Source organism: Salmo salar, chromosome ssa18 (assembly GCF_905237065.1).
Source record: "Salmo salar chromosome ssa18, Ssal_v3.1, whole genome shotgun sequence".
Taxonomy (NCBI): Eukaryota; Metazoa; Chordata; class Actinopteri; order Salmoniformes; family Salmonidae; genus Salmo; species Salmo salar.
Genome location: NC_059459.1, coordinates 30,779,458 through 30,798,272, shown reverse-complemented (window position 1 = coordinate 30,798,272; position 18,815 = coordinate 30,779,458). Strand labels below are relative to the sequence as shown.

Genomic DNA, 18,815 nt, shown 5'->3' with positions numbered 1-18,815 from the left:
CCTGGTCACACGTTTTTTTTTGTAGGTACTGGGTATAGTAGAACCCAATTGTATAATTTGTAGCAGATGTTTAGAAATCTTGAATTGCATGGTGTTGCATTCGGGCAATGAAGCGTGTGACTGCAAATAGAACATGTATGAGGTATCAGGTGTAACTATATGGGTTAGTTGTATAGTGTTGAAGATTGTCGAGTTACCAGCCGTCTTTCACTTTCAACTGATCATGTTCAATAAACTCGCCTTGTGAGCCCACTTTAGGCTACTGCAGTTTTCCCTACTGTGTCCCTTTAACGAAAGGAATGGCGCTGGGCCTGCCGTGCCAAATACGGTCCGTATTTGGCTTAGCCGACTAAACAGTTTACAACACACAACACCTTGTCAAAGCAATGATCCGTGAAGTAGAGACATGCTTATTACCATGTAGTTAACAGATTACACAATAACCATGTCCTATAAATAAATGATTCATTGCAATATCAATAATAGATTTGTATTATTAATCAATATGCTAAAATCTCCAAACGCTCCTTCTGCTTCCGCATGGCGGTGGTATTTATTTTATATTTAGGCTAAGCCATTTAACAGTTAAAAGGCAGAAGTGAAGCCCTTTAAAAAGTACAGGCTATCACACAACACCGGACTTGGCTCGCGGCCTACTTTTTTACTGCAAGAGTTTCGGACGGAAGCGTAATGACAATGTTGTAACCAGCTTGCAACACTTTTTGCCGCGTCGAGTAGATTTTCTTGCACTTGACCAAATGTCGGAAAAATATCGAGTATTTGACACTAGTGGCATTGGATGGCTGACTAAGCTATTCGTGAATGTCACAAATAACATACGTGTTGTTGGTTTAGATGTTATTTACACGTTGACTTTAAAAGGCAGCTCAAATACTTTACATACCAGAGAGACAGTTGCACTGTCTGAATTGCTAATAATATTCCACTCCTGATAGACACTGACGATCATTGTATTGGTTTCACTCGGAAAATATGGCAGGTTAGTAGCTCTTCTTTACAACGCTGATACATTGACTCAATCTACCAATACTGTATTTATCAAACATCTATATAGCCATACTGAATAAAACACAATTTATAGCGTAAATCCTTCTTGTGTCAATCCATTCGGGGAAGCCCTCTCTCCCTCCTCTCCCAGACGCGACCTACTGTCTCGAGTCAACTCAGCTCTGGAGTGAAGGGTCTTTGGGAAAACCTGGAATGGAGCATTTGTCTACTTTCTCTAATGAGTAGAGGTAACAAACTACTATCAAACTACTTCAAACCCTAGATAACCTTTAACAAGCTAATGTTTTGCGTCATATTCTGTATGGTTTACAACTGTGTAATAATAACAGCTTTAAAAATATATTTCAGAACTGTGTAATAATAACACCTTTAAAAACACTAACCTGCTCCACACAAATACTATATGACCCTATATGTAGAAAATGATAAAGTGTTTAGGCAGTTGTTGACATATTATTAATTGACACATTTATGGTTTAATTATGCCATTTTTGTTATTTATCAATGACGTTATTCACATGCGACAGTGCGACACTCGATCTGTGCACATGAAGGGCAACAGTTAGTGATCATAAAAACATGTGCCTTAACCCTTCATACATACATTTAACCGGTAGCCAGTTGTTTTTTGTATTGCTGTTTGTCTAAGCACGTTTGGCTATTCTTTAGCTACGCGTTTCTCGCAAAAATAGTGACCGGAAACTGAACTCACAATTGTCGCTCGGTGAGGTTGTCTCAACGAGTGCCCGCTAGACAGGTTTCTTTGGGGAATCAGGAAGAGATGGAGGCTACCTGCAAATGCTAACGCGCCGCTAGCGAGATCCGTTTTGCAACGTTTGTTCATCTGACAGTGTTGACCTTGCAGTGGGTAAAATGGCTAATATAAGTTATTAGTACAGCAACAGTCGATTGAACTGTGAGTCAGTGTTTGAACAGTCCATTCAATAGTAGAGATTGGAAATTGTAGCTAGTTGACTAGTTAACGTTAATCTGCTAGTAACGGTAGCACGATAACTCGACTTCAATGACAGCTAGCTACTACTAGCTCTTTTTTAGTTTTGATACGTAACTAGCCAGCTAACCAAACTATGTCTTGATTATACATTGTTTCAGTGATCAACAGCTTACAACGTTATGCCTCACATCATTATGTGTCTCTCAAGGCAAGGCAGAATGTCAGTGTTAGTAAGTTATATTGGTGGTCTGATGATGACCTCGAGCGTTGTCCTTTTTAATGCTGGGTGAGAATGTCATGTAGCTGTTGTGTTTTTTTCTTTGCATAGTTATGGATGCATTCGGGTCCTGATTGAACTCACACATCATGGCAATGGATGCTGCAGTCTCCATCTGTGGTCGTCCTGTGATCCCCAACCACACTCAGGCGGACTATCACTTTGTCCGTTCCTTCGTAGCTGGAGGTAAGGGCGGCTGCAGACTTCACTAGTGATGATAATACAGAAATACAATACAGAACATACAGTAGTACACATCCAGTGACACAAACCCTGGTTCTGATGCGCTGCATAGTGTGCAGGCAATTCATCCGGCAATAACAGACTACTATCATCGAAATGAATGGGTAAACCTCACCAGAGATCCAGAAGAAATGGGTATATGTCTACAGAGTTCTGACAGCTTAAACGTCTAGACGTTGGCAGAGCGACATAGGTATAATGAGTTTGTGGGTAGTTTTCACAGACCCAGATTAAGCTGACTTGTATTGGACCTGCATTAAAAAGCCTGCTAGATGGAGATTCTTTACTGAAAGTGCATTTTAGTCCAGGACTAAGCTTAAAGCTGAAATCCACACCACTGTTCAGTCAGCATCAGGTGAAACCGCACCACTGTTCAGTCAGCGTCAGGTGAAACAGCACCACTGTTCAGTCAGCATCAGGTGAAACAGCACCACTGTTCAGTCAGCATCAGGTGAAACAGCACCACTGTTCAGTCAGCGTCAGGTGAAACAGCACCACTGTTCAGTCAGCATCAGGTGAAACAGCACCACTGTTCAGTCAGCGTCAGGTGAAACAGCACCACTGTTCAGTCAGCGTCAGGTGAAACAGCACCACTGTTCAGTCAGCGTCAGGTGAAACAGCACCACTGTTCAGTCAGCATCAGGTGAAACAGCACCACTGTTCAGTCAGCATCAGGTGAAACCGCACCACTGTTCAGTCAGCGTCAGGTGAAACCGCACCACTGTTCAGTCAGCATCAGGTGAAACAGCACCACTGTTCAGTCAGCATCAGGTGAAACCGCACCACTGTTCAGTCAGCATCAGGTGAAACCGCACCACTGTTCAGTCAGCATCAGGTGAAACAGCACCACTGTTCAGTCAGCATCAGGTGAAACAGCACCACTGTTCAGTCAGCGTCAGGTGAAACAGCACCACTGTTCAGTCAGCATCAGGTGGAACAGCACCACTGTTCAGTCAGCGTCAGGTGAAACAGCACCACTGTTCAGTCAGCGTCAGGTGAAACAGCACCACTGTTCAGTCAGCGTCAGGTGAAACAGCACCACTGTTCAGTCAGCGTCAGGTGAAACAGCACCACTGTTCAGTCAGCGTCAGGTGAAACAGCACCACTGTTCAGTCAGCATCAGGTGAAACAGCACCACTGTTCAGTCAGCGTCAGGTGAAACAGCACCACTGTTCACCCCCAGCGCATTTGTAATTGTTTTTGTGTTGTTGATGAAACGGAGGAGAGGAGCATCCAGAATTCTGGGGAAACAAAATGGCGTGCAATGATGTCCGAGGGAAAGAAACATGTTGGTTGTTTGTTGCATAAATGGCTGGATACCAGCTTTAATACAGGTTAGGGAAACTGGCACTGAATGTGCAGGTTTTTATTTATATACAAATATAGATATGGTGCCTGGAGAAGTCACATGACGGTGGTCAATGTCTGTTGTCTATACAGTAGATACGGTGCCTGGAGAAGTCACATGACGGTGGTCAAGGTCTGTTGTCTATACAGTAGATACGGTGCCTGGAGAAGTCACATGACGGTGGTCAAGGTCTGTTGTCTATACAGTAGATACGGTGCCTGGAGAAGTCACATGACGGTGGTCAAGATCTGTTGTCTATACAGTAGATACGGTGCCTGGAGGTCTGTTGCTATAACTGTTAGTGTATCATCATCCATCTGCCAGTTATATTGAGGCTATTACTCTGTACTATCTGTAACTAAGATTGTCTTATTAGTCAGATGTTGAACATGGGAAGAAACCCCATGACCTGTCCAAAGTGATGTAATATGCATTTATCCAAACGAACATGTTTAGGGTCTGGGTTGAGCAAATTCTCATCCAACAGATAATTCTTCAGATTAATCTAATGGTTATTTTACTTAGTCTAGCCCAGATATGCTCATGTTGAGGGTGTCTGTATCTGTCTGAGTGTGTTTAGGTGTAGCAGGATGATGTGCCAAATACACCATCGCTCCTTTGGACAGAGTGAAGATCTTACTGTAAGCCAACAGTCCCCACAACAAAGACCTGGGTAAGATCTGGATAACTCTGCTGCAGTGGAAGTGTTACTGAACATGTAAACATGTCTGTCTTTTGTCAGTTGGTTTGTCATTGTCACTCATGTATCCCCCCTCCCATGGAAATCTGACACTGGTTTTCCTTGTTCTCACACCTGGTTGCAGCGAAAACGAAACTATGACATCCCTCCACACAATTATCTCTTGCTTATTTCTCTCCTTCACGCTCTCTCCCCTCCCTCTCTCCTCGAGGTGTGGTAGCTACTCTCCGTGTCATGCCAAGGAAGGAGGGTTACCTGGGGCTTTATAAAGGCAATGGGCCCATGATGGTCAGGATATTTCCCTACGGAGCTATCCAGTTCATGGCCTTTGACAAATACAAGAAGATCCTTAGTTAACAGCTGGGCGTCTCTGGACACATCCACATGGTCGGTTCTATGGCAGGTGAGAGAAGATCAGTGGTGAAAAGGACCTCTTTCATGGTGGAGAGGGAGGATCCAGAAAAGACAAAAGGAGGCTTGTATAATGCAGAGAAGATACTTCCTCACTCCTGATTATTTTTCCACAACAATAGTTTCAACAAAACGCCAACAGTTGTTGTTGAGTATATTTTATCTTACCATGTTATTGTTGCTCAGGGATGACAGCAGTGATATGTACGTACCCTCTTGATGTGATCAGAGCCTGTCTGGCTTACTAGATGAAAGGACACCATCGCTACACGGGCATCAGAAATGCCTTCCAGACCATATACCTAAAGGTATGCTATTTTATTTGTTCTGACATATCCCTTTATTTGTCTTTCAGTTTTACATTCAACCTGTTACCTGTGTTTGTGTTTCTCATTAACTGATGCTCAGTGGTGGTGTTTATTTTTTATATTTAAAGGAAGGAGGCATCCCTGGGACAGATCCCAACCCTTATAGGCATGACTCCATATGCAGGTGAACACACACAAACACACGGTGTTGTGACTAACTTTTTGTCCAGTTCATTGTGGGCCTCATTTGTTTTGTCCTCTGCCCTCCCTCCCTCCTCCCTCCCTCCCTCCCTCCCTCCCTCCCTCCCTCCCTCCCTCCCTCCCTCCAGGGTTCTTGTTCTTTACCTTCAGCACGTTGAAGACTTCCGTCCTCAGACAACCCAGAGGTGCTGATGCTGAAGACCCACGTCAACCTGCTCTGTGGAAGGGGTGGCCGGAGCTATCGCACAGACCATATCATAGGTTGATTGATTGACTGATTGGGTGTTTGACTGATGGATTGATTGGTTTTAAAGACCTACCCTATTCTCCTCTCCCTGTTCCCCACTTTTCTTCTACCTCTACATGTCTTCTCTACCTGTTCGCCTCTTCTCCTCTCCCTCTTCCCCCTTCTCTTCTCCATCTCCTCTACATGTTCTTCTCTTCTCCACTCCCTGTTCACCTCTTCTTCGTCTCCTCTACTTGTTCGCCTCTTCTCCTCTCCCTCTTCCCCCTTCTCTTCTCCATCTCCTCTACATGTTCTTCTCTTCTCCACTCCCTGTTCACCTCTTCTTCGTCTCCTCTACTTGTTCTTCTCTTCTCCTCTCCCTCTTCCCCCTTCTCTTCTCCATCTCCTCTACATGTTCTTCTCTTCTCCACTCCCTGTTCACCTCTTCTTTGTCTCCTCTACCTGTTCTTCTCCTCTCCCTGTTCCCCCCTTCTCTTCTCTGTCTCCTGTCCAGAGTACTCCTCTTCTCCGTCTCCTCTCCCAGCTATCCTCTGGATGTTGCCAGGAGGAGGATGCAGTTAGGAGTGGTGCTTCCTGAATCTGACAAATGTCGGTAAGTGGTGCCATTTAACCCTTCCTCTCCAAACACAGGGCTCTTATTAAAAAAAAGTATATACCCCTGCACATATAATCTAATGTATTACGATCTGAAAGGCAAAAGGACCCTGTTTGAATACTTAGAAAAATCACTTGGCAATAGGAGTTTTGTGGAGTGTGGGTATTATTGAGTCGTGCCTTGCCATGCAGTCATGAGTGAACATGGTTGGTCCTCAAGGAGACTACAGCATACCAGGCCTGCCTTTCACAGGTCACCCTGCTGCACCGTGGCAGTGGAATTACTCCAGCACCTGATACTCTGTAATGATTTACTAGACAACCTCCTCACACAGTAACTCAACAGTCTTACTCTATGTTCTACTCCATACAATGAGGGCTTGTGTGTCTGATGATGTCATTCCCGAGCCTGTGTGTATGTCTCTGTCTGAATTAGCCAGCCAAACAGACTGGCACTGGCAGAATAACCTGTTCCAAACATCTCTAACGGATTTTTATATTTTATTACCATGTAAGTAACATATTACAATGTAATTGATAAATACATTGCTGCTAAGCACTGTAAAATAAAGCATAACTTTGTCTTCCCACTTGTCTCCCTCTACAGTACCCTGACCAAGACTCTTGAGTATGTATACAGTCAGTATGGGGTGAAGAAGGGTCTGTACAGAGGCCTGTCTCTCAACTACATCTGCTGTGTGCCCTCACAGGCTGTGGCCTTTTTCACCTATGAGTTGATGAAGCAAACCCTCCACCTCAACTAGCTGCTCCCTCACCATCCACCTCCACCCTTCATCTCTGCATAGCGGGAATGAGACACGTTCACTGGGGATAAACGTTCTGAAATGTTTAGAAAGATCCCTAGCAGCTGTCTATCTCAAAACAGCCTGACTGAGAGTGTTCTCTGGGGCTATATGTTCTGAAATGTTAAGGGAATATTGCCTATTAGATATGTTCATTTTGCCCTAGTAAACGTTTTCAGTTTTAAGGAGGTCGGCTTCCATTCGGAGGTGTTGACCCCTGCTATCAGAGGCGGCCATTGTGGCTCAGCCACTGGAGCCGAGCCGAGCCTAGTAGCTGCTTACCCCAGTCGGAAAGCAGAGGAATGCTAGGCACTGGGCCCCATGGCAGTGCTAATCCAGTGCCCATGTCTGTGTCTGTTCCTATAATGTTGTGCTGAAACCAACCGCCAAACCTGTGGCTTGGCTTTGGACAACACCCCGGCAACTATTGCCATGGATACCTATAGACAATGGCTTCTTCCTCCGCTTCGATGGGCGGCTATGGGCAATGAACCCCTAACAACACTCGTTGGTAATGCCATAAAAACCCAATTCTGTACACTGCCCCCCACCCTACCCCACCACCCGCTCCTAAGAAGTCACCCAGCCAATGATGGAGGGGAAAGTCACACTGGACAATCTGGCTTATCCAATCGGAGGCCTTCTTTTCATCATGTACCTACCTGACACTGTTTGTTGTGAGTACAAATCTAGACACATAATGAGACAAGGATTTAAATGTGTAGTATGTCAGTTATAAGAGTGAAGATTCTAGGACAACTATAAAATATTTAATGAGAATAAAGAAACACTCCCCAAGCTTGTGTTGAACACAGAACTGTACTTTTTGAGCAGCCTAAGTTTAATAGAATCCCAATGATAAAATCCCACATCACATCAGTTTGTTCAAAACTGAACATCATTCATTTTTATTTTGATACTCCCCCAAAAAGTCTTATTGTCTGACATCGAAACATGTTTGCTTTCTAATTTGTTCACCCCATGCAGTTTAACAGATGTGTCTCTGTAGGAGTGTTGTCTTTGGTATTGGCTATGTGTGTGTGTGTGTGTGTGTGTGTGTGTGTGTGTGTGTGTGTGTGTGTGTGTGTGTGTGTGTGTGTGTGTGTGTGTGTGTGTGTGTGTGTGTGTTAAAGCATCCATTCAGGTTTCAGTGTGTCTTTTGTCTATGGTGCAGGTTAGATTCAGGGTATGAGGCAGTGATGTACTATTGTAGCGTGCAGAAACAGTTATGTCTCATTCTAATGATGGTGTGTATCTACCGGGAGGATTTTGAATTTATAGAGATTTGTGTCTATGAGAGAGTCCAAGGGACTAGTTTCCAGTAGGGTTGCAAAATTTAACTTTCCCAAAATGCCCAGGTTTCCCAGAAATCCCAGGTACAGGATTGAAATGGAACACGTTGGAATTTTGGGAAACTTACCTACCAGAAGATGGTTTTGACATTGTTCCTGTCAGATGACCATGAACTGATGTATGGACTGACGGCGGTGGTTCTAACGTATGTTATATTTGCTTCCGTCTACATTTCCTGTGTTCAGGTGTGTGTAGAAAGAGTTTGTCAGCTACTGAGATCTAGACACTAGCATAAAAAATACATGTAAGATGGTGCTATATAATTTGAAGCACCCAAATGGAAACCTGAGTTAAGCACTTCAGGAAGAAACTTGCACTTCGAAGCCTTGATGTTGATTAAGGCAGCCCCCCGCACCTCTCTGCTTCAGAGGGGTTGGGTTAAATGCAGAAGACACATTTCAGATGAACGCATTCAGTTGTACAACTAGGTATCCCCCTTTCCTTTTCCTCTTTTGTGTTTATTTATGATAGTGTAGTATGACTCAGGCCACAAGGGGTCAGAAACGAGTCCGTAATATGTTTACCCACAACAACAGTCTGTAGCCTGCCCTGGATGTAACTGGACTTTACATTACCATGCTGAATCAAAATCAAATAATGTATTTATCACATGCGCCGAATACAATAGGTGTAGGCCGTACCGTTAAAGGCTTACTTGCAAGCCCTTAACCAATAATGCAGGGTTTTAACAAAGTAAGAGAAAATGTGCTAAATAAACTAAAGGAAAGATAGTAACACAATAAAATAACAATAATGAGGCTATGTACAAAGCCTTCAAACCCACTACTACAGAGATTTCTGTAATCTGTTCAGTCCATGTGTTATCATGATGATCCCCACACTGGAGTGCCTTATGAACATGGACCCTGTTCTTATCTTGTTAAGCCAAATGATGTAAGGAAATAGGAAGTCATAAGTACGCTACCGGTCAAAAGTTTTACAACACCTACTCATTCAAGGGTTTTTCTTTATTTGTACTATTTTGTACATTGTAGAATAATAGTGAAGACGTCAAAACTATGAAATAACAAATCAAATTTTATTTGTCTCATGCGCCGAATACAACAGGTGTAGACCTTACAGTGAAATGCTTACTTACAAGCCCTTAACCAACAATGCAGTTTTAAGAAAATACAAAAAAAAGAGATTACAATAACAAATAATTAAAGAGCAACGGTAAATAACAATAGCGAGGCTATATACTGGGGGTACCGGTACAGAGTCAATGTGCGGGAGCACCGGTGTTGAGGTAATTGAGGTAATATGTACATGTAGGTAGAGTTATTAAAGTGACTATGTATTGATATTAACAGAGTAGCAGCAGTGTAGAAGGGGGGCAATGCAAATAGTCTGGGTAGCCATTTGATTAGCTGTTCAGGAGTCTTATGGCTTGGGGGTAGAAGCTGTTTATAAGCCTCTTGGACCGAGACTTAGCGCTTTGGTACCGCTTGCCGTGCGGTAGCAGGCCTTCCTCTGACACCACCTGGTATAGAGGTCCTGGAAAGCAGGAAGCTTGGCCCCAGTGATGTACTGGGCCATATGTACTACCCTCTGTAGTGCCTTGCGGTCGGAGGCCGAGCAATTGCCATACCAAGCAGTGATGCAACCCATCAGGATGCTCTCGATGGTGCAGCTGTAGAACCTTTTGAGGATCTGGGGACCCATGCCAAATCTTTTCAGTCTCCTGAGGGGGAATAGGTTTTGCCGTGCCCTCTTCACAACTGTCTTGGTGTGTTTGGACCGTGATCGTTTGTTGGTGATGTGGACGGCAAGGAACTTGAAGCTTTCAACCTGTTCCACTACAGCCCCGTTGATGAGAATGGGGGCGTGCTCGGTCATCCTTTTCCTGCAGTCCACAATCATCTCCTTTTGTCTTGATCACATTGAGGGAGAGGTTGTTGTCCTTGCACCACATGGTCAGGTCTCTGACCTCCTCCCTATAGGCTGTCTCGTCGTTGTCGGTGATCAGGCTGTTGTGTCATCAGCAAACTTAATGATGGTGTTGGAGTCGTGCCTGGCCGTGCAATCATGAGTGAACAGGGAGTACAGGAGTGGACTGAGCACGCACCCCTGAGGGGCCCCCGTGTTGAGGATCAGCGTGGCGGATGTGTTGTTACCTACCCTTACCACCTTGGGGCGGCCCATCAAGAAGTCCAGGATCCAGTTGCAGAGGGAGGTGTTTAGCTTAGTGATGAACTTTGAGGGCACTATGGTGTTGAACGCTGAGCTGTAGTCAATGAATTGCATTCTCACATAGGTGTTCCTTTTGTCCAGGTGGGAAAGGGCAGTGTGGAGTGCAATATAAATTGTATCATCTGTGGATCTGTTGGGGCGGTATGCAAATTGGAGTGGGTCTAGGGTTTCTGGGATAATGGTGTTGTGAGCCATGACCAGCCTTTCAAAGCACTTCATAGCTACAGACGTGAGTCCTACGGGTCGGTAGTCATTTAGGCAGATTACCTTAGTGTTCTTGGGCACAGGGACTATGGTGGTCTGCTTGAAACATGTTGGTATTACAGACTCGGACAAGGAGAGGTTGAAAATGTCAGTGAAGACACTTGCCAGTTAGTCAGCGCATGCTCAGGGGTACACGTCCTGGTAATCCGTCTGGCCTTGCGGCCTTGTGAATGTTGACCTGTTTAAAGGTTTTACTCACATCGGCTGTGGAGAGCGTGATCACACAGCCGTCCGGAACAGCTGATGCTCTCATGCATGTTTCAGTGTTATTTTGCTTGTCTGGTAGGCTTGTGTCACTGGGTAGTTCTCAGTGGAATCATGTAGCACACATGGAATCATGTAGTAACCAAAAAAGTGTTAAATAAATCAAAATATATTTTATATTTGAGATTCTTCAAATAGCCACCCTTTGCCTTGATGACAGCTTTGCACACTCTTGGCATTCGCTCAATGAGGTAGTCACATGAGGTAGTCACCTGGAATGCATTTCAATTAACAGGTGTGCCTTGTTAAAAGTTAATTTGTGGAATTTCTTTCTTTCCTTCTTAATGCGTTTGAGCCAATCAGTTGTATTGTGACAAGGTAGGGGGGTATATAGAAGATAGTATGGACTTGGTCTTTTACCAAATAGGGCTATGGCAAGAACAGCTCAAATAAGTAAAGAGAAAAAAACGACAGTCCATCATTACTTTAAGACATGGTCAGTCAATACAGAACATTTCAAGAACTTTAAACGTTTCTTCAAGTGCAGTCGCAAAAACCATCAAGCGCTATGATGAAACTGGCTCTCATGAGGACCGCCTCAGGAATGTAAGACCCAGAGTTACCTCTGCTGCAGAGGATAAGTTCATTCGAGTTACCAGCCTCAGAAATTGCAGCCCAAATTAATGCTTCACAGAGTTCAAGTAACAGACACATCTCAACATCAACTGTTCAGAGGAGACTGTGATTCAGCCCTTCATGGTTGAATTGCTGAAAGAAACCACTAGTAAAGGACACCAATAAGAAGAAGAGACTTTCTTGGGCCAAGAAATACGAGCATTGGACATTAGACCAGTGTAAATCTGTCCTTTGGTCTGGAGTCCAAATTGGAGATTTTTGGTTCCAACCGCCTTGTCTTTGTGAGATGCTGTGTGGGTGAACGGATGATCTCCACATGTTCTATTTCCCACGTAAAGCATGGAGGAGGTGTTATGGTGTGGGGGTGCTTTGCTGGTGACACTGTCTGTGATTTACTTAGAATTCAAGGCACACTTAACCAGCATGGCTACCACAGCATTCTGCAGCGATACGCCATCACATCTGGTTTTAATAGTCTAAAGTCACTTCTTTTCCCAATCTGCACTCCTTCAGCTGCACTGAACGAGCTGGTTAGGTAAACACTACTTCCTGGTAGGCAGCTTCCATGCTGCTTTCAGCTATCCTGTGTTTTCAGATCAGTGCAGATGAAGGGGAGAAAATGGAGAGGATTTTGTTTTAGTGGACAATTTAAAATACATAACAAATGTACACCCGGCAACAGATACATACCATTAACTGTCAACGATATAAACAGACATTTGAAAGACTTGTTTCCATTGTGGTCCTCTTGAGGAGAGGAAGCCACTTCTTTTTTTTTTTTTTACTATTGAGATGTACCCTCAAACTTCCACGAAGGGGGAAGGGGCTATAAAAAAGATGAGGCCATACTCTCTTTGGAGCACTGATGCTCTGTCCCAATGCACATCTCTCCTATGGGAATGTTTACCACTGTCCCAATGCACATCTCTCCTATGGGAATGTTTACCACTGTCCCAATGCACACTTCTCCTATGGGAATGTTTACCAATGATTTCTCCCAGCCCACCCATGGCACAGTAGCTAAGCCCTTAGCCTTCACCTCTTAAGTCAATCTCAAAGATGCTCAGACTTTATTTTCTATGGTCTTTTGTACAAGATTTGTTATTTTGGCACTAGGAAACTTTATGCAATCGTTTTTTAAATTTATTTAACCTTTATTTAACTAGGCAAGTCGGTTAAGGACAAATTCTTATTTACAATGACGGCCTACCCCGGCCAAACCTGGACAACGCTATGCGCCGCCCTATGGGACTCCCAATCACAGCCGGATGTGATACAGCTTGGATTCGAACCAGGGACTGTAGTGACACCTCTTGCACTGAGATGCAGTGCCTTAGACCGCTACGCCACTCGAGAGCCGTGCTTAGTTGACTGAAACCAGGGTTATGTTCAGCAGTGTAAACGGGGGAGAAAACATTGTCAAATGACAGATTGAGGTAGCATCTCCTTTTCTGTTTCAAAGCGTTTCATCCCATTGAGGTGCCTGCTGAATGTGACCTTGTTGAAACAGTTTTGTGAATCCTATCATGGGTTTAAGACATGATTGTCTCAGTTAATGTATGTACTTAGGGTGAGATTGGTTGCATTGACAAGTGGAGCACCTGAGATGTCTGTATTGAATGTGTTTATTCTGTAGACCTAAACTATGCTGTTGAAACGCTACGGGTCAAAGTCCTTAGATCTACGCTTGTAACTCAAATGTTCATGTAAATCTTCATTAACATCATTACTTGGTTTAGGGTTAGGGCCAATTCCATTTCAATTCAGCTAATTCAGGAAGTAAACTGAAATCCCAATTCTAATTATCCTCATTGAAAAGCAATGAGAAGAATTGGAATTTATATGTCGGTTTACCTGCTGAATTGAAAAGGAATTGAGCCAAACCTTGTCAGAATTCAGGCCTAAAGGGAGCATATCAACTCACTGCCGCTCAATATATCCTGACAGTAGTCTACACATGACCTATCCTAGCCTGGTTATAACAGAATAAATAAACACTGCTCACCTTATTGTATGGACAATGTTGAGTACAGCATTATGTCTTGTGTAACCAGGCTAGAATCACCCTGTCTAAAGATCCGTTTATTTATGATCAATGTTTAATTCACAGTTACATTTTAGTCATTTACCAGACGCTCTTATCCAGAGCAACTTACAGTAGTGAATACATACATTTCATGCATTTATTTTTTGTACTGGCCCCCCGTGGGAATCGAACCCACAACCCTGGCATTGCACACACCATGCTCTACCAACTGAGCCACAGGGAAGGCCAGGAGGTTGGTCAGAATTGGTGTCAAGGGAGTCTGTAGTAGTTTCTGTGTCTTCCACTATTGTAGTGGTGATAGGTATGAAGTCTATTTCATAGCTATGTTATCCATGGAGGAGCTAACCTCACGACGGAAGTACCCTTTAAGTATTGGACCAGTTGTACGTGGTGTGATCATGGTTCATGACTTCTAGTAATTTTCCTCCTGAATGGAGGATTCTATTTATTAGTGACATGTGTGTTAACCATTGGAAGAGTGCACTGGAAATTCCCTTCCACGTGTTGCACTCTGAGTGACTCCGATGTCGCTGTTGTCAAGGGTGATTTGATTGGTTAGGTCTCTAACCTTCTTACTGATTGTAGCTGGACTGACTGTTGCTGGTATTGGTACTGGTACTCAAGGGGTCCAGTTATCCTACCGAGATGGACAAGTCCACTGGACTTCCTTTACGACCAGTGTGGTACACCTCAGTACTATCTTAGATGTGTTCTAAGATAATCCCCGTCTAGGGGCCTGTCTGCTGCTCACTGTTCTCATAGGGGAGTTTACAACTAGATTTGATTTATGCTCTGGCGGCCTTGTACGGTGTTGTCCGTAGTCTCGACCCCCCCCCCCCACCGGCCTCGATGAGGCTCATCATGGGTCTGGGATACTATTCCCCCCCCTTTGTGTCTCGGGACCCTCCCACCAGCGGGTGGTGTTGGTGTCCGAGGCGCAAACGGAAAGGTCGGACCCTATGTATGAGTTGTCAGCGGCCGCATTGTTATGAGAATGGCTGTAACCTTTCAACCAAATCTCCTGGTGTTTGTGCTTCAAAACGCTCAGTGGCTGTCGAGGCATGTCAGTCACCACCGCGTCCGCGTGTGGCAACCTCTTCATTACCTGCGAACTGAGACAAGGATATCGGTCTGTGATATTGCTAAGTGTTTCACCAGTGGGAGTCATCGGGTAAGTTGCTGGACTGACGCCATTAGTGTCATTGTAAGGGGTGACAGTCCCCAACAAAGCGGAAGGTGTATCATCGGAAGCAGAGTATACTCTGCGCATCAATGTTTTTCTTGCTGAGACGGCCGCAGTGCTTGCGGAAGTGTCCGAAGGGCAAGAGAAGTTCATCTCAACTACCGTATTGCACGACCGCAAGGAGGAGGGAAGTTGCTTATTCACAGAGACAGCTGGCTCGAAATCATGAAAAGAATGGTCAATCAGGTTGGCTGATGGAATGTGTCGAGATATCGTAATATCTCCTTGGATCGGATTCTGCAACGAGGTTTCTAAACGTCTTTTTCCCAAGGGGTGCTTTGGACAGATACCCCTCGTGAATGACTGCGTTGCAGCTAGCGTTAGGGGAAGACAGTGTGGTCAGTGGAGAAGGCACTGTGGCCTGTGACCATACCTGGTTGGTTTTCCAATCCATCAATGGGAGTAACCGATCCATCAAGTCTGCTCCAAGTAGCAGAGGTACAGTTTTGAGGCTGGTAACATACACAGGGTGAACGAGCGATACGTCCTTGAAGTGTAGTTTCAGCATGACTCTCAATGTGAGAGGCGAGGTAGTTTGAGTGACCCCTCGAAGTGTAGTGTCGCATCGTTCCACTTTTAACTAACGTTTAGTTGGCTTCAAAGCCCTTTTGAGATCATCAAACAATGTTTGAGAGATGAGTGATATTGTCGCACCCGAATCAATTAGCGCATGACAAGTTAAGCAGTCCTGCAGGACTGTTTCAAGGTATGGCCGTTTAGATTCATGTTTAGTGGACATATTCCCCACAAAGTGGAGTGGTCGTTCGCAATGACGTGATGTGCCATTTCTGTTCAAGGTGGAAGCAGATTGACTTTTCCGATTTTGAGTGGGCTTGGCTTTAACGAAGCGTTTTACCTTTTTCTTCGCAACCTTGGTATCAGAGTCTATAGACAAAGCCCGGGGGCTTGTTTCTTGATCAAGCGGGCCCTGGATAGGGTCTTGAATGAGAGCGAGAGAAATTTGAACTTTAACGTCCTTGCTATGGGTGTTAATTCCTGCGGACCTGGTGTCCGGTAATTCCCCATCTAGACCTTGTGACTTATCTTTTACCCTTTTCTCAAATTGTTCTCGCTTTAGTTCTTCCCGTAGTGGAACTTCTGGAGAACAACCCTTTGTTACCCTTGTGCTCTGACACTTTTTGTGGGTTGGGTGCAGGAACGTAGCGAACAGGTCGATTGTCGCGGTAGTCATGTTGATGGCGACGTACTTTACAGTTATTTTGACCGCGGAGGTTATTGGAATCATAGTTTCGTGGTAGAAGCTGTTGTTGTGCGTCATCTCTCAACGCTCCAATACCTGATAATGCACCCTGTAACTGGAGTGAGTGCTCTTGGTCAAACTTCAAAACCGAGTGGTCAGGGCTCTTAGCGTTGTGAACATTTGATGCCTCAAAAGCTGTGCTTGCAAGCTCTCTGAGTTGTAAGATAGGCAAGCCAAGGTGGGCGGCAGGGCCCAAGTAGGTAATGAAGGTGGGATACATGTTCGACAGGAACATTTGTTTAAATGGTAACAGCTCTTCCATTCCTGTTTCAGTGAGTAGGCCAAAGTAAGCTGAACGAAGCCTATGATAGTAAGCTTGTGGGTGTTCGTTCCGAGCTTGTTTGACCGTGTTAGCCAGTGAGCTATCGTGTTTGCGAGTCTCAGAACCACTGAATTCTAATTTCAAAACTGTGGCAAGTTTAGCGTAGTCATTTAGCACGTGTTGCTGTTGTAGACGAATGAACCTTGTCACGTGTCTATTCGACGTTCGCTTCAACAGGTAAACCCTGTCAGAACCCGTAGCGTTCGGGTAGCCATCCAATGCGTCCTCTATGTCAGCTAGGAACGTCTCAGTATCGTTTGGCTGACCTGGAATGGGATCAAAGATGGGGAAATTCTTGACGAGTTTGTCAAGGTATTTCGCGCCAAGTGGGCGGAGAGGGTTTGGCTTCATCCCGTGGAGAGATTGGGGCCTGAAAGGCCAAGAGGAGAAGCCAAGCCTTGTTGTTGTTGTCAAGAGGCGCCATATTACTCAGTGCCGAATGGCCAAGAGGAGAAGACTAAGGGACACCTGAGGGAGGCAAGGTCTGAAACCTATCGTCTTTACTCCTGTGAGTACAGGGCTCCGGTTGCTTGGATTGGTAGTCACGCTGTAGAAAGTGACCATTCTGGACTTCCTCAAGATGGTACCTAAGGATGGTATTCTGCTGCATTGCAGAGTCCACTTGAGCGCTTAGAGTACTGATTTTGGACATATGAGTGTCGCACTTGCTCCATTCGGTCTCAGACTTATCTGTCATGGTTTGCAGATAGAGGTCTTGAGTACGGAGTGAGAGATTCAGTGATGAGATTTCCTCCACTTGCTTAGAAATCAATATTTCCATCCTCATTCATTTGGTCAGCAACTTCAATAAGTTCTGCTGATTTGTCATCCAACTTTGTCATTGTGTTCATTAACTGATCGTCTTTGGTCTGCAGCGTTTTGAGTAGATCCGTGTTACTTTGAGTAACGTTCAACAAAACTGCATGCATGTTATCAAGTTGAGCGCTCCTGTTTGTAGATAACTCTGGCGTGGACATCATCGTATTTAGTTTTGGCTAAATCGAGTTGTTCCTGTAGCATATGATTTTGTTCCTGTAGAAGACGATTTTGCTGAAGAGCTTGTGCTTGTTCATCGTCATACGTTTTTGCAATTACATGTAATTGTTCAGTTTTCAAGCGCAGTTCCATAGCTAGCAGAATTTTTCGCTTTTCTGGATTTGTCATTGGTTTCCCGGTTCTCTCCACCTGTCCCTTTATGTCTACCATTACCTGCTCGTGCTTCAGCTGTGCACTGCAATATTGGACAGATGCCAATCTCGGATGGCAAGACATCAGAGCTAGACTGGAGAGAACCTTTACGAGGCCTGCGCCCGATGGTTGATTTTGGAAAGCGTTGTTGTCTGCTGTTTTTCCACTAATGGCATAATTAGGGTTGGTATCGCTGCTGAGGTCAGAGATCAATCCATTTACGGGTGGAGGTTCACTAATTAGCGGGCAAGTGGGGACTACCCCCTCTGATAGCTTGTACATTATTAGAACATTTGAAAGGAAAAATGTTTTTCCTAAATTTCCAAAGTTTGGTTTTGGAATATGTTGGGAGCTGCAAAGACGATTTTAATCTATTTATAGACGTTAATGAACCATCAGTTGTCATGGTTGTCGTCGGTAATGGAGGACCAAAACGCAGCAGGTATGTGTATGCTCATCGTGTGTATTTATTTACAAACTAAACGAACACAAAAACAACAAAACGAAACGAACAACAAAACAGTCTGACAAGGCTAAACTCAGAACAATCTCCCACAATTAAACAGACAAACACACCCAACTAATATAGGACTTCCAATCAAAGGCAACACCACACAGCTGCCTTCAATTGGAAGTCCACCCCAATTAACTCTACATAGAAATAGACTACCTAGACTAAACATAGAATTACATAAACATAGATCATAAACCAAAAACCCGGAAATACTAAATCAAACGCCCTTTTACCAAAACACCACCCCAAACCACATAAAACAAATACCCTCTGCCACGTCCTGACCAAACTACAATAACAATTAACCCTTATACTGGCCAGGACGTGACATCAGTACTGGACAGTACTGTGGAAGTTGGACGTGAATGAATTTGCAAAAGCAAATTGAATTAATCAATGATAATGATAAATCATACCTGGATAGGCTATCTGGGAATTAAACTTTAAATTAACCTGGGAAGTTGGTTCATCTAG

At 44.3% G+C, this 18,815-nt stretch overlaps 1 protein-coding gene and 1 pseudogene across 3 annotated transcripts in view; one reads left to right on the top strand and one right to left on the bottom strand.

Annotated features, from left to right (window-relative positions):
- Nucleotides 1-1,214, bottom strand: part of LOC106577185 (methylcytosine dioxygenase tet3-B) — a 150,547-nt gene extending 149,333 nt beyond the window's left edge. For both annotated transcript variants that reach the window (XM_014155010.2, XM_014155012.2), the window contains exon 1: nt 905-1,214. The gene's annotated coding sequence lies outside the window, so the exon portion shown is untranslated. The remainder of the gene's footprint in view (nt 1-904) is intronic.
- A 347-nt stretch (nt 1,215-1,561) lies between these two features.
- LOC106577186 (graves disease carrier protein-like) lies at nt 1,562-7,914 on the top strand (annotated as a pseudogene). Its single transcript, XR_006760572.1, has 8 exons — nt 1,562-1,897; nt 2,313-2,447; nt 4,433-4,955; nt 5,150-5,271; nt 5,404-5,455; nt 5,601-5,729; nt 5,787-6,311; nt 6,921-7,914. The product of XR_006760572.1 is annotated as a graves disease carrier protein-like (transcript).
- The last annotated feature ends 10,901 nt before the right edge of the window (nt 7,915-18,815 follow it).